Genomic DNA, 13,404 nt, shown 5'->3' on the forward strand with positions numbered 1-13,404 from the left:
AATCTGTCCTGACATCTTTTGTGCAATAAGACCTATGATTAGGATGGTAAAAGTGGCAAAGAGATATAATATGGAGATAGATGCTAAAAAGAATTTTGAATGGTAAGGGAGAAAAAGTTGGAGGCACAATATCACACAATGGAAGAATGATGAACTTTCAGAAGAGAATATTTGGAAACCAGAAAAAAAGAAACCAAAGTCTGAAAACATAGTTCAGAGGAAAAATTTTTAAAATCCTGATATTGTGAAGAAAAGAGCAAAAGGCACTAAATATTAATGTCCAGGTCTTTCCCTTAAAAATGTATTTGATTATTTTCTTTACCATGCATTTGCACTGCTCTTTTTTGAAAAAATTATTAAATGAAATCTGAAGAAAGGGTATGGCTCTCATCTATTTGATCATCTGTATAAAAAATACCCATAGGTGATCTCCTTTTTTCCACCTACATTTAATTTCTTTTACCATCCATCTGAATGATTATAAATAAAAAAGAAATAAAGCAAGTTTGATATTATATGTTTCATTTTCTATTTACAGGTTTCAGATTTGAGGCTAAGACTCCAAGTCTGAAAGAAGGATAGCACAGATTTTCTATTTTCCTATTCATAAACAGAAGGATTGGATATTTCTGAAGCACATGAAGCAAATAAAAGTCTCTTTTATTATTATTCATAACTAAAATTCTGGTCTATTTTTATTCTTACTGTAGCTTTTATGGAAAGCTATGCATCTGAGTCAGCACCTCAAAGCAAAACTCATTTCCAATTCATGACATCTCTTTTTCCTCCAATTACTTAGCTTCATTTCCTTCTCATTTCATTTTTCCCTTTTGACTCTCACTCACTCAGATGAAATTGCTACACAGTGTAATTCTCTATTTAGAACAATATATCATATTCTTGAGTAGGCTTTATTTTAACTAGCCTTTATTCTTTTTTTTTTTTTTAACTTCAATAATTACATAGCCTTGACATATAGAGCTAAAATGTAGGAAGGAGAAAGACTGTATGGGAAGAATACCCATTTGCGCATTTTATCATGGCTGTTGTGGTCATATCTTCAAAGTGTCATTTTTCACTCCTCCTTTCCATACTATTGTGTTTATGGCCTGTCAAGTTTCTAAATTTATCTCTTTCACATTTTTGCAGTCTTCATCTTTCCTCAAAGCTTTATTCTATTTATTCTAGCTCCTCTACTTCTCTTTCATACCATATATAATTTTTTTCTGTTCTACTGTATCATCAGTTGTGATCGTCTGAGTTATTTTCAGCAATAATAGGGTGCCAGGCAATGTCAAATGTATGCTTCTGTGTGCACTTCATCTTTAAAACTCAAGGTACTCTGTTCTCTTGAATAGTAAGAATTTCCAGACAGTATCCTATAAGGCATCTGACAGAAGTGTTAACATATTAATTTAAAATTTGTACCAATCTGCAAATATATTTCTATTCACTCCCTTTGAAGTGGACTTTCTTGGCACACATCCTGCACTTGACTAGAAACACGTATGCACTTTTGAGGGTTCCGGTGCAGCAAGGTTGTTGGTATATGCCTGGAGAGGTAGTTCTACGAATCATCCACCTACCACAATACAGGGGAAAGACATCCTCATCCAGATCTATGGGGAAGGAGATATTTCTTCATCATCAAACAAATGCCTTTGTTTTAATGATAGCAGAGGAATATGAGTTTCACATGTACTGGAAATTGCTATTGTTCATGGTCCTCCACCATATTTGACACCTTTACCCTGCTGCAGCCTCCATGACCACAGAGCTCCAGCATATTAGGAAAAATTGAAATGTACCTTGTTTACTCACAAAACAAGGATGAAAAAAAGAGTATCCTGGCTGTTATATATACTATTTTCCACTTTAACTGTTGTTTTTTTAGAAGACTAGTTTGAAGAAAAAGACATGTAACAGTGAGTCTGCTATTAAAAATCATGTCCTCAATTCACTAGAGTGGTTATTCAAAAATACTTACACAAAAATATACCCCCTGTAGTATTGTCAACATCAGTGAGAGTTAAAAAAGTCTGAACAAATGTGGATTCTGCAACTGAAAGCTTCATATTAACCATCAAGTACTTCTGAAATTTCCCTTGAATTTGAGCAAGTCAGATTATTGCAATTTACTTCTCTTAGCAGGTTGCTTCTCTCCAGTGACATCCAGGCATTATTTAATATTGTCTGAGTGACACGATGGCAACTGTATCAAAGTGTTGCATTTCTGGGCTAGAGTCTTCAGTGAAATAAAAACAACATTCTCAATTTACCTTAACTGATGATATAAGCAAGAATCCTAAAGTAAAATTTTCACTGCAAAATGGATATGCCAAATGGAGAGTGTCCAGCTGATCAGAGAGGACTGCTTTATCCAGTGGAACGGTGTCTCCAATAGGAGCAAAAAGTGCCCAAAGTCAGGTGAACTGACACTCTCCCTGCACTTTAGGTGCAGGACTCTCATTAATAGTTAACAACAACAATACACAGGGAACAAGGTGAGAACAACTCCTTATACAAGAGTTCAAGAAAGCAATTAAATCTGAATTCCCAGAGAACATTTTTGGCAAGATTACAATTAGTTCAGACGCGAATATCCTTCTTCCCCAGTGTGTTCACACTTACAGACACACAGCAGAGGCAATAACTGTGGCCCTGATTCTGTAACAGTTTATCTATCACAACTGAGGTATTTACATCTTCCTTGCACACCTGTACACAGTGCTTGGTAAATGGTTTTGCAAATATCATATTCCAATTTTTTTTTACACATATGTTACTGTATTTAATACAGAGATCCATTACCCTGAGGATAAAGTGGTTTCCATCATCTGGATATTTTTTTGAAAGCTTTTAGCACTTCCATGGCTGCATGACAAGTTTAGACTACTACAGTATATCCTAAGTGTAAACTGAGATTTGAAATCACAGTAAAGCTTCATTTATTCAGTATTTTCTGCTCATTAATTTTTTTCTTTTTCTTGAAAATGCCCACCAACTATCTAAAACCCATAGTGGAGTGTAATGTCATATATAAACTTGTCTTGTGGTTATAATAAATAACGTTTCTCAAGATCACATGAAGTTTCTCAGTATTCTTCAACTGTGTGGTCAAAATAGAACTGTAAAAGTTTCAGTAGTCCAAAGTGCTGATATTATTTATACCACTTTGTGGGTCAGCTCATTGATTACTACAGATGTATGTATGCACGTCTGTATGTTTAAATATGAATAAATATACATAAATAAAGGCAGGCAAAGACAATATATGTTGGTATATGTAAAAAAACTCTCAACTTGTAAAGGACCACCCATAAATTTATAATTTAAGTGCCTGACTACAGTTTGGATTTCTGTTTTCCTCACCACTGTTTTCATGAGTTTTTAATCTCTGTTACTTACAAAGCCTCAGAACAAGTCACAACTCACTGACAATTCAGTATCTTTTCTTTTATAAGGAACACCAAGAAGAGAGAGTTATATGAGCTGATTTTGCTACCAATAAAACAAGAGTGTTTAATCTCATTTTCCCCTCAAAATATTGACCTTTCTTACTGAGAGTTTTTGGTCAAAATCTCTTCTGCTTTCAAAACCAAAGAGATCTCTCAATCTGTGATCTGCAGAGTCAGGAGACATGTAGGCCTACTTTTAGAGTAGTATCATGACTGGAAAGTCCACATCTACACCGAATAACTATCTATTTTCTGTAGAAGTTGCAGTGTCTGCATGCAACTGAATTGCCTAAAAGAATCTTTAGGCATCTTCCCAGCATCTTCCCAGCTGGTATGGCTTTCTCCATAGGTTGCATAATCACGTAGTCTGTAAAAATGTGTATAAAAGCTTGGTCCTATGGATGTAAAAAAAGATAACAGGACCTCAAAACAGGATTGAATTGCGTTAAAATTAATGTGATAACATTCATGCTTCATAGCTATAGAGAAGGAAAGTAGGACTCTTTGAGTTGATGTAGAGTACAAAAGCAAATACTAGATTATATTCATGCATAAAATTAAAATGATGTTTTCATTAATTAACTCCCTGTATGCTTACATTAGGTTACAAAAAACAGTTTGAAGTTCAAAATTGCCTTTTTTTAAGAAGTACACTGGAGAAGAAAAAAGTAGATTACATTTAATTTATGTACACTACTATTAGAAATGTGTGAAGTAAGTTTTATTAGTAGTAAAACCAGTGCAAATATATTAAAATGTGGTACATGCATTATGCAGTTTTGTTTTCTGACATACCAGAAACTATTTACCATAAAATAACATAATATGCTTCAGCTTAAATAAGTACTGTGCTTTTGTTTTTGACTGAACAAAAAAAGGTGGGGAAAAAAACTCAATAGGATTTTTTTCTGACATTTTACTAAGTTTCCAAAAAGCCCAAAAATTTCAGAACAGGAATTAATATTCGGAATTTTAACCTGTGTTCTGTGAGCCTAAAATCTTAAAAATAAATATTCAGTTTTCTCCAGTGGTGCACTGAGCCTTGTCCAGGTTCAGCTGATAATGAAATATTGTAATGACAGAGAAGTTAAAGAGAATGTAGTTATGAAGAATTTGGTAAATATGAGTGGGAAACCTCCAACAACTTCCATGATTACTGATGTAGATACATATACATACCTTCGCTTTTAATATTCCTTTGTCTTCCGATCATTTCTGTTTGTGTTCCTTGAATATTCAACAGCATCATTTCTTGACAAAACTATTCATTTGAGGAGATGTTTCTAGATCATTATACCATATGTAAACCAGACTGTGAGATACTACTGGAATATGGTACTAACTTCATTCTACAAATTGGGAGGAACTGATGATTTTGTATCAGCTTATAACTTTTCAAAACTGAAAATCTGTTTTCTTAAGAAATTCTGACTTTTCATCTGCCAATCATATGCTGAATTGCCTTACCTTTTCCACTTGAGTTTTAACTTAGTATCATGTTTGGCATGAGATATGGGAAGATCTTCCCAAGTCAGGTTGCAGTTGTAACTTTGCTATGAGTTCTGAGCAAATGGAAGGGACGCGAATAATCATTGAAAATCGAAAGCTTTGCTTGTCTCCTTCCCTCTTCCTGCAGACCATCTTTCTCCAGGAGCACCAAAGGAGGGGGAAAAGGCAAGAGTAGGAGGCCCTGTATACCCTGATGTCCAATGCACAATGGGAAGGAGAACTGCAGCTCTGTGGAGGTTGCTTTACTTTTGCTGTAGGTAGAAAGCAAATGCAGCTTTACTCCATTCTACTGAAAAGACAGGCAAGCAGCAATGTCACTTATTAAAAGCAATATCTGCTAAAAGAAGTTTTTTGCTCTGCTTTGCTCTTTGAAATAGTAGGGAGTTCTAGTGAACAAGAAGTAGAAGTGTGGAACTGAAGCAGATCACTCTAAATTTTAGCAGCCTTTGAAACCAAGAGTTAGATGCAGGCTACTTGAACATTTCAGACTGTAGAAATTTGCATAAATACTGTGAGGAGTTTAATGCTTGGAAAGTTTCCTGCAGTTAAAGAAACATGTTTCCTTGTGTTAAAGGAATATGATACAAGCTCTTACTATGCCGATGTTCAATTCCATTCTCGTCATCAGAAAAATACCAACAGAATTCATTAAGTCTTTTCTAAGGGCTGATAAAGCAAAAATGCATTCACAATACAGTCTTGTAAAATGCGAGGAGATCACTCAAGAGAGCGACCAAGATGATATGGATGCTATTTATAACTAAAAAGAGCAACCATAGACAAGAGAAGTACTGAAACCATTGAGCCTGGAGCATTTGTAGGGTACCCTAGAACAGTGTGAAAGGTATGCTTTTGCCTTAAATAGAAGAGAAAGTATTAGAAAACTGTGAATAGTTCTCCATATGTATCAAAGGTCACTGCTTTCAAAAGATCACCTCAGACAAACCTTAAATTCTTCTGATGTCTTTCCTCTGGACCATAACCTAAGCTAATAACATGGAGTATTCCTACAATGCTCAGTTGTGTGTTTGTGTCATTAGCTCTGGCACGGGAAGTGTCCCAAGGCTACTCTAAGCAATAATTGTTCTGTCACTTTGTAACCTAACAGACAAAGAGCAGCATACATAGCCTAGGAGCAGTCAGTGGTGAACATTTGCTTGACTTATTACACATATAACAAGATACTTAAACATTCAGTTTTCTGTTAGCTTGTGCAAAGTGTAATTCTACATGGAGAGAGAAAACATCCCTTGCTTCCGTTTGGACATGCATTAATACCACTGTCCTCTTTAGAGATCACAGTTGAAATTGCTACATTGTTATGATCAGAAAAGAAAAAAAAAGTTTGTTTTTATAGCATTTATGACATTGGACTCCCTTCTGAGTTAGAAAAAGGAAAGTAATAAATTTTTTTGGTACTTAGAAATAATTAATATTAAACTCTTGCCTGATCTGGCACTGAATTTCTCTTGGATTACTTGGAAAATTGTCTTCTTTCTGTTATGGTCCTGTAAAGCAATCCTAATGATCTGGACAAGACCTGAAGCATCTCTAAGGCTTTATGGAAAAATTAATTGAGGATTCACTGCCCTTGGAATTTACTACAAGTGGAAATTAATAGCTCAGGTCAGTGCTTTCCTATATGTTAATAAACTACCATGGCAGTGTGGTGCTTCTGTCTTGGCTTCTCGGTATCATCTCAGTTAGCTCCTACAGGTTCTTATTAATGTAATTCTCACCTAATCCCCTTTCTCTTTTTCTCTTTCCTGTGTCAGAAGCATTTCAATACATAATCTTTTGCTGTGTACACTTGTTTATTCCATTTATTTCAGCACACTTTCTAATAACCACTTCCCCTTCTACTCTATTCAAACACTAAATCCATAATTTGCTAGAGATCCTTCCCAGAACTTCTACAGCTGGCTTGCTCTCAGTTGCTCTCTCCCTCCCCATCTATCTTACACAGAAAAAAAAAAAAATTAGAATTTCCAGTCTTAAATAATCTAGAAATATCTACTAGGAGTCAGTAAGCTCTGGTATGATGTTGCATTTGCCACTGCCTTGATGTGTGATCTCTTTATTGGCCTTGTCTGCCAGGTCTGTAGCTTGGGACAAGAAAGGATGGAGCCATTGTGTCCTATTGAGCCACCAACAGCTGAGGTCCACTGACTGACCACATACTTACCTCCAATTCATAACAGGAGGAAAGTTGTAAAAGCTTGAAAGTTCATGCAGGCACAAACTGTCTTCATGGTCCTGTGCAAAAACAAAATACAAATATACCCCAACATATTTATATAGATGATATTCCTCACCCCACCTACTTGCAGCAGTAGCAAAAGGTACTGTTTGCTTCTCCTATTACAGCTTAACCAGTAGTTTAGAAATAATATGAGAACACATATTCACCCACATTGTTCTCACTACACTTCCAGCCTAGCGAATTCCTGAGTGCAGGCAGTTCCAGCATTGCTCGGATTGGAACACAAGCAGAAGTTCACCTTGCCGGAGGCAGGCACTGCTAAAAGTTCTGCAGGACAAAGAAAAATATTGCAAGGAGGAATTGGGTATTTTACCCTCTTCTCCCCACTTCCCTTCAGTATGTCATCTAATTTAGGTAAACCTCCAACCAGTGTAAACAGAAAATTTCATTTTATTATCAGAAACAGAGTTGAATTATGGTTAACATGTTTGTTAAATTAGACAAACCTTTGTGGCACTGCTGAAGTCTAAAATGCCTGAAGGCCAGTTCAAATACTGTTAGTATAGTCTAAACTGAAACATGTTTTTTGTAGAGAGAACCCACTTCTCTTAAAGAGAAAACCCTCTACATTTTCTTAAAAGAAACAATCTTATTTTTCTCTATCTAGTGCAGAATGTCTTTAAGAAACTTCTAAGTATTGAGGCTATAACATTTTATTTCCACTGGGAAGTTAAAGTTCTTCCTTAAAGTAAGTATTTTGAGAGACACAGAAGCAAAACCAATATTTCTCTGATGATCCTGCATTTTCTACCAAACAAAATGTTTACTCCTCTGAATAGTCCTAGGAATTTTAGATTTTTGCCACTTCCATATGCATTGTTCTTTACTTCAATTTTTTTTTTCATCGATAAGAAATCATTTCAATGAGACCACTGGCACCACTAACCACTACCTTTGCTATTAGGTCTTTGCAAAGAAGTCAATAAACAGAAGTTTGATGCCTGGTACAATTGAAATAGCAAGTAAATGGTATTAAAAATTATAAAAATTAGTGTATCTGCTGAGATTTTTTTCCGTTTTTCTTTTTTTTGAACTTACATTTTACTTCACAAAAAAAGCAAAAATGCCATAGCAATTACTGTCTGAAGTTACTGCCTAACAAGGCACCAGTAATCACAAAAATGGTAGTGTCTTGAAAAATGAAAACTGTAGATGCTTGAATTTTGGATCAGGATTTCTATCTGAATACAGACTGTGTGATTTGTCCCAATTAAATCTTTATTTTAGTATCTTTTTCTACAACATATAGCAAAGATGTTACTGCACATTTCTTCATAGACAGCTGTTGATACATTTTTGCTATGCCTTTATACTTTTTTGAATAGTCAAAAGGCAATGATCATGGTTTTATCTTTAAAACCAGGCAGTGCATCAAACACAGCAAATAATAACCCTTACCAATTGAAAGGTAAACCTTGGCAGGGAAACTAACACCATGAGCATGACTTTGGTATACAGGCCTGTGAGGCTAATAATTTCAAGACACAATCAAGATTCTGAAATTATTAGTGGTCACTTCCTCTTTCCTAAAATCAATCTAGGATTCCAGTTCTAATCTAATTCCAAATAACCTTTAAATATTTCTTTAAAAATATCCTAAACTATCTGAAAAATATGTTCCATTTTAAGAAAAAAAATCTCAAAAATTCCAAACTTCTTATTAAATTCAACTCAGAACCACTGATACAATCAACAAATACTAGCAAATCCAAAAGCTTTATTGAACACTAAGAAATAAAGTAGCCTAGGAAATATCCTGTTGAAATGTTTTATGGGCTAGTAACTTTTGAGAGTAGTGATTATAGAAACAATACTCAAATGAAAATACTTTTTATGAGAAAGATCTGTGGTTTTCTGTAATTAGAAAAAAATGCTATCAGTTCTAACCTGCTGAGCCAGGAAAAAAAAAAGACAGGAAAGATCTCAATATTAAATAATAGAGAAATAATGGTGACCAATGAGACAGAGAGTGTATAGTCATTAAACAGAAACTGTGGTCATAATAGGATTTCCTTGCAAAGATAATTTTGAAAAAAACCCAAAAACTTACAGCATACAGATGTCTCATCTCTTTCCCTTCCCTTCACCTACACAAAAAGACCCACAAAAAAAGAATTCTTTCTTTCTCATGATAAAGTCAAAATACACTATATTTTGAATGACAACATTTGAAATACTCAAATGCTCTAAGAACTGCCTACTGTAGGAGTTTAAACGAAATGCCTAAGGCAAATCAATATTCTCCTGCCGTATTCTGTCATACTTAGGTCTTTTGTGATTTGGAGAAGTTTAATATTGCTGTAGCTGAGCCAGTGGTGAAATCTGTGAAACTGTATATGGCTAAGAGGCTCCTACATGTGATCACCTGTACTTAAAAACAAAACTAAAAATACCAACAGATAATAATTCATAAAACATTTTGTTCTCAGGCTTTGACTGAATAAGAAATCCACATGCCTTGATTTATTATGAAGAAGACCTTAGGAAGCTTTTGAAAGGATAGCTCTCCAGCTGTAAACATCCATTCCAAATTTAACCACAGGTACATCCACCTTCATATATTCTGTCAATACATGCGTTATTGATTTCATTCATTACTAAGCAATGGCTCGTATCTTCAGTACAAAACAGATTCCTTAAAATTTTCATGAAACACAACTATTTCAGCTCTTGCTTTGAAAAAAAATGTGACATGACCATTTTAAAAATCTCTATGTCCAGTTTAGCAGCTTGATTTGGAATTTTGTTTTTTTTGGTTTTTTTTCTCCTCTTGGAAGTGAGAGAAAGTAGAAGGATGAAGGTTCTATAATAGGGACTCTTTAGAGAATCAGCTCTTCTATTCCATTAAGTATGAAAGTTTAATTCCTTTCTGCCCTTCAGTTTACTTCTGTGTATATCTGCCACTATGCACTTGGAGAAGGCTTCTGACATCTCCAGGTCTAATAATAGAGTTGCCAGATAGCAATGTTGTTCCTGGAGCATACCAAAAGGCTGAGTCAGTTATGGTGAGTGAAAGTAAGAGCAGTGAATTAACAGAGGCAGCCTGTTGCTCTCTTTACCTTAGGGATTCTCCCAGTTATATTAGCTTTGACCACTAGATGACCGACTACAGCAGCTAACAGAGAAATGGATCATGTCCGTCTTCAGTTGGGACAATTGAGATTGTGAAGAAAAATAAGACTTCTTCTGCTTCATAGCACACAGAGTTCCTGAAATCCTGGTTACAAGGGCCAAAGGAGAGAGGGAAGGTGCCAGATATTAGGGAAGAGATGAACTGCAGTGAGGTATGTAAGGGAGGTTCAGCCAAAATTCCTCTAACACTGAGACAATAGGGCTGAACAAAGCTGGATTTTGCCTTCTCATGAACAGCTGAAGTTAAATATGGAAGTTGGCTATTTTCAGTCACGACTTAGGCTGGCAGGGCTCAGTAGTACAATGAGCTGCTGAAAAATGGTTCCTTCCTAAAGCTGGTCCGAATTAGCATAAATCCAGAGAAAAAACTGTTGGCCCTGTTCACAGGAATCATGATTAATTTAGGGGTTGTCCCAGTTTCAGCTGGGATAGAGTAAATTTTCTTCCTAGTAGCTGGTGCAGTGCTGTGGTTTGGATTTAGGATGAGAACAGTGATGCTAACACACTGATGGTTTAGTCCTTGCTGAGCAGCACTTACACAAAGTCAAGGACTTTTCAGCTCCTTGTGGTGCCCTGCTAGTGAGAGGGCTGGGGGTACACAGGAAGTTGAGAGGGGACAGAGTCAGGGCAGCTGACCCAAGCTGGCCAAAGGCATATTCCATACCATATGGCATCATGTTCAGCATATAAACTAGGGGGAAAGCTGGCTGGGCACTGTTGCTCAAGAACAGATTGTATATTGGTTAGTTGGTGGTGAGCAATTGTTTTTATTTGCATCACTTGTCTTTCTTGGGTTTAATTTATCTCTCTTTATGTTGTTTTCCTTTTCAAAATGGCATTTTATTATTGTTAGTATTTTATTTTTTATTTTAAACAGTTGTTTTATCAACCCACAAGTTATATTACTTTTACCCTCCATATTCCCCACTCCATCGCACTGGGAGGAGTTGAGGGCAGGCAGTGACTGAGCAGTTGGGTGGTGCTTAGATGCTGTCTGGAGTTAAGCCACAAAAGGGGGATTCATTTCATGCAAAAACCAAGGTGGCAACTGCTCTATCCTCTGAACAAACTTCCATACTACATCAGTCAAGAACTTCAGCCAATTGGCTTGTGACAACTCTTTACAGGTAACATTATACCACTTTTTACATCATTCCATTACATCTTTCAAATTTCAAGAAGCTGGAGACTTCAGGTTTCTTTTTCCAGAGACTCTACTGAAAAACATTCAGGAAAAAGATGTATTCTAGATTAAAAAGAGATGGAGAGGACCAGAGACGTTAAGTCACCTTATGTTGTTCCATAGACCTATTCTGGAGTTCGGTAAAAAGAGAAGGAGATAAAAAATCAGGAAATAATTATTGGCTTTATCAATGCTTCAATGCTACACAGACAACAGTGATCATATGAAATCCTGATGGAACTGGGAGTGACTGCTTATTTACAGCTCCCTTATCCATTGGGAGACAAAGTCCAAATGACACTTCCACTCCAAAGGCAGAATTTGGGTAAGCAGAGATACTTGTTTTCAACATAGCTGTCTTGGTGTTGACCTGAAGTCTTTGTGGTTTATTATTGACTTTCCAACTGTTGGTTTAATTGCCTCCTTCCACCTCTCACAGAACTTTAGCATTAAACATGTATTGTTTTAAAGAACACACAAACATGGAATCTGCTTTCATTTGCTCCAACTGCACATCATGTAGGGTATACTTCTGAATGAGATGGGGTTTTTTTTAACAAAAATTTAATAAGATGTATTAACAGTGGCAAAAGAGCTTGAGAGGCTCCAAAGCTCTGGAGTTTTGTGGGCGTCATAGATAGGAACATGCATATTCTTTTTTTCTGAAATGATGAGGCAAGTAAAAAAGAAAGAATAAAAAAAACCCAACCGACCAAAAAAAAAACCCCAAAATTTCAACAGGATCAAACTTTTCTTTAGTGTAGGAACATACACATCATGAGGAAATAAATTAAAATTCTTGAGTCACGTGTGGTTGTTGTGGTTTCTGCTGCAGCTGCTTGTCCCATTGCTGCCTCAGATACGTCTGTTCTTTTCTTAAGTAAGCTGCAGTCACTTAACCTCATGGATCTACAGCCTGGTATAGCAAGAAAAGATGAAACTAATGCCAGGTTTGCCTTCATAAATGTGACTATAAGCTATTGGTCACCAAAAACTCCTGAACAAACACAGCAACTGAGCCAGACCTGCCCTGGTATGGGGAAACTTTCAAAGTTTGAATGAGCTCCCTTAGAGAGGGGCAGGAGTCACTGCTCCTGTTAACATGCCCTCTTACCAACCAGACTCCTGCATTATACTGACTATTACAATAAGCACAGCTTATCAGTATCATCACACATCCATTTGGATTTCAGAGACTGCTGAGGAAGAGAACTATAAATTTACCCACCCACACCCACAGTAGTTTATTGTGACATATTTTCTCAGGCTTCACAAGTATAAACAGTGACAAATGCAAATCTTTACCTAAAATAATGACCTTTCTGGTGTCAAAATGCAAACAACCCTGAAGAATTGGTTTACTTTATTATGATATTTATTGCTTAAAGAAAAAAAGAAATATCTGGAGTCATCAAAAATAAAGACTCAGAATCCAGATGTATTATTTGAAATTTTCTCCCAGATTCATATATCAAATTTTGATATTTCGTTCTTTAAATCAATTTTCAATTTTTGAACATATTTTAAAAATCTAAAGGAAGGAATAAACATGCTAAATTATACTCTTGCTCAAATAAGGCCTTTGACTGGATAGCATCATCTTTAGCCACTGTTAGAGTAGTAAAAGAATGCAAGATGTAAAAGAAAAGTAGATGTTCTGAAAAAGTAAAGAAATAAAAGAAAAGAATATGAAGAAGGTAAGCTATGGAGATTTGAAACTAAACTCTGTACAAGTAGTGAAATATTTTGACCAGTGTTTTTTTTTGTTTTGTTGTGGTTTTTTTCAAAAAATAGCTAGATTTATGAAGATTAAAATCATACAGTTTTAAAGCTTTTTCTAAACAGAGTTTCTACTTTCT

Source organism: Manacus candei, unplaced genomic scaffold (assembly GCF_025592945.1).
Source record: "Manacus candei isolate 608988 ecotype Guabito, Panama unplaced genomic scaffold, ASM2559294v1 h1tg000034l, whole genome shotgun sequence".
NCBI lineage: Eukaryota > Metazoa > Chordata > Aves > Passeriformes > Pipridae > Manacus > Manacus candei.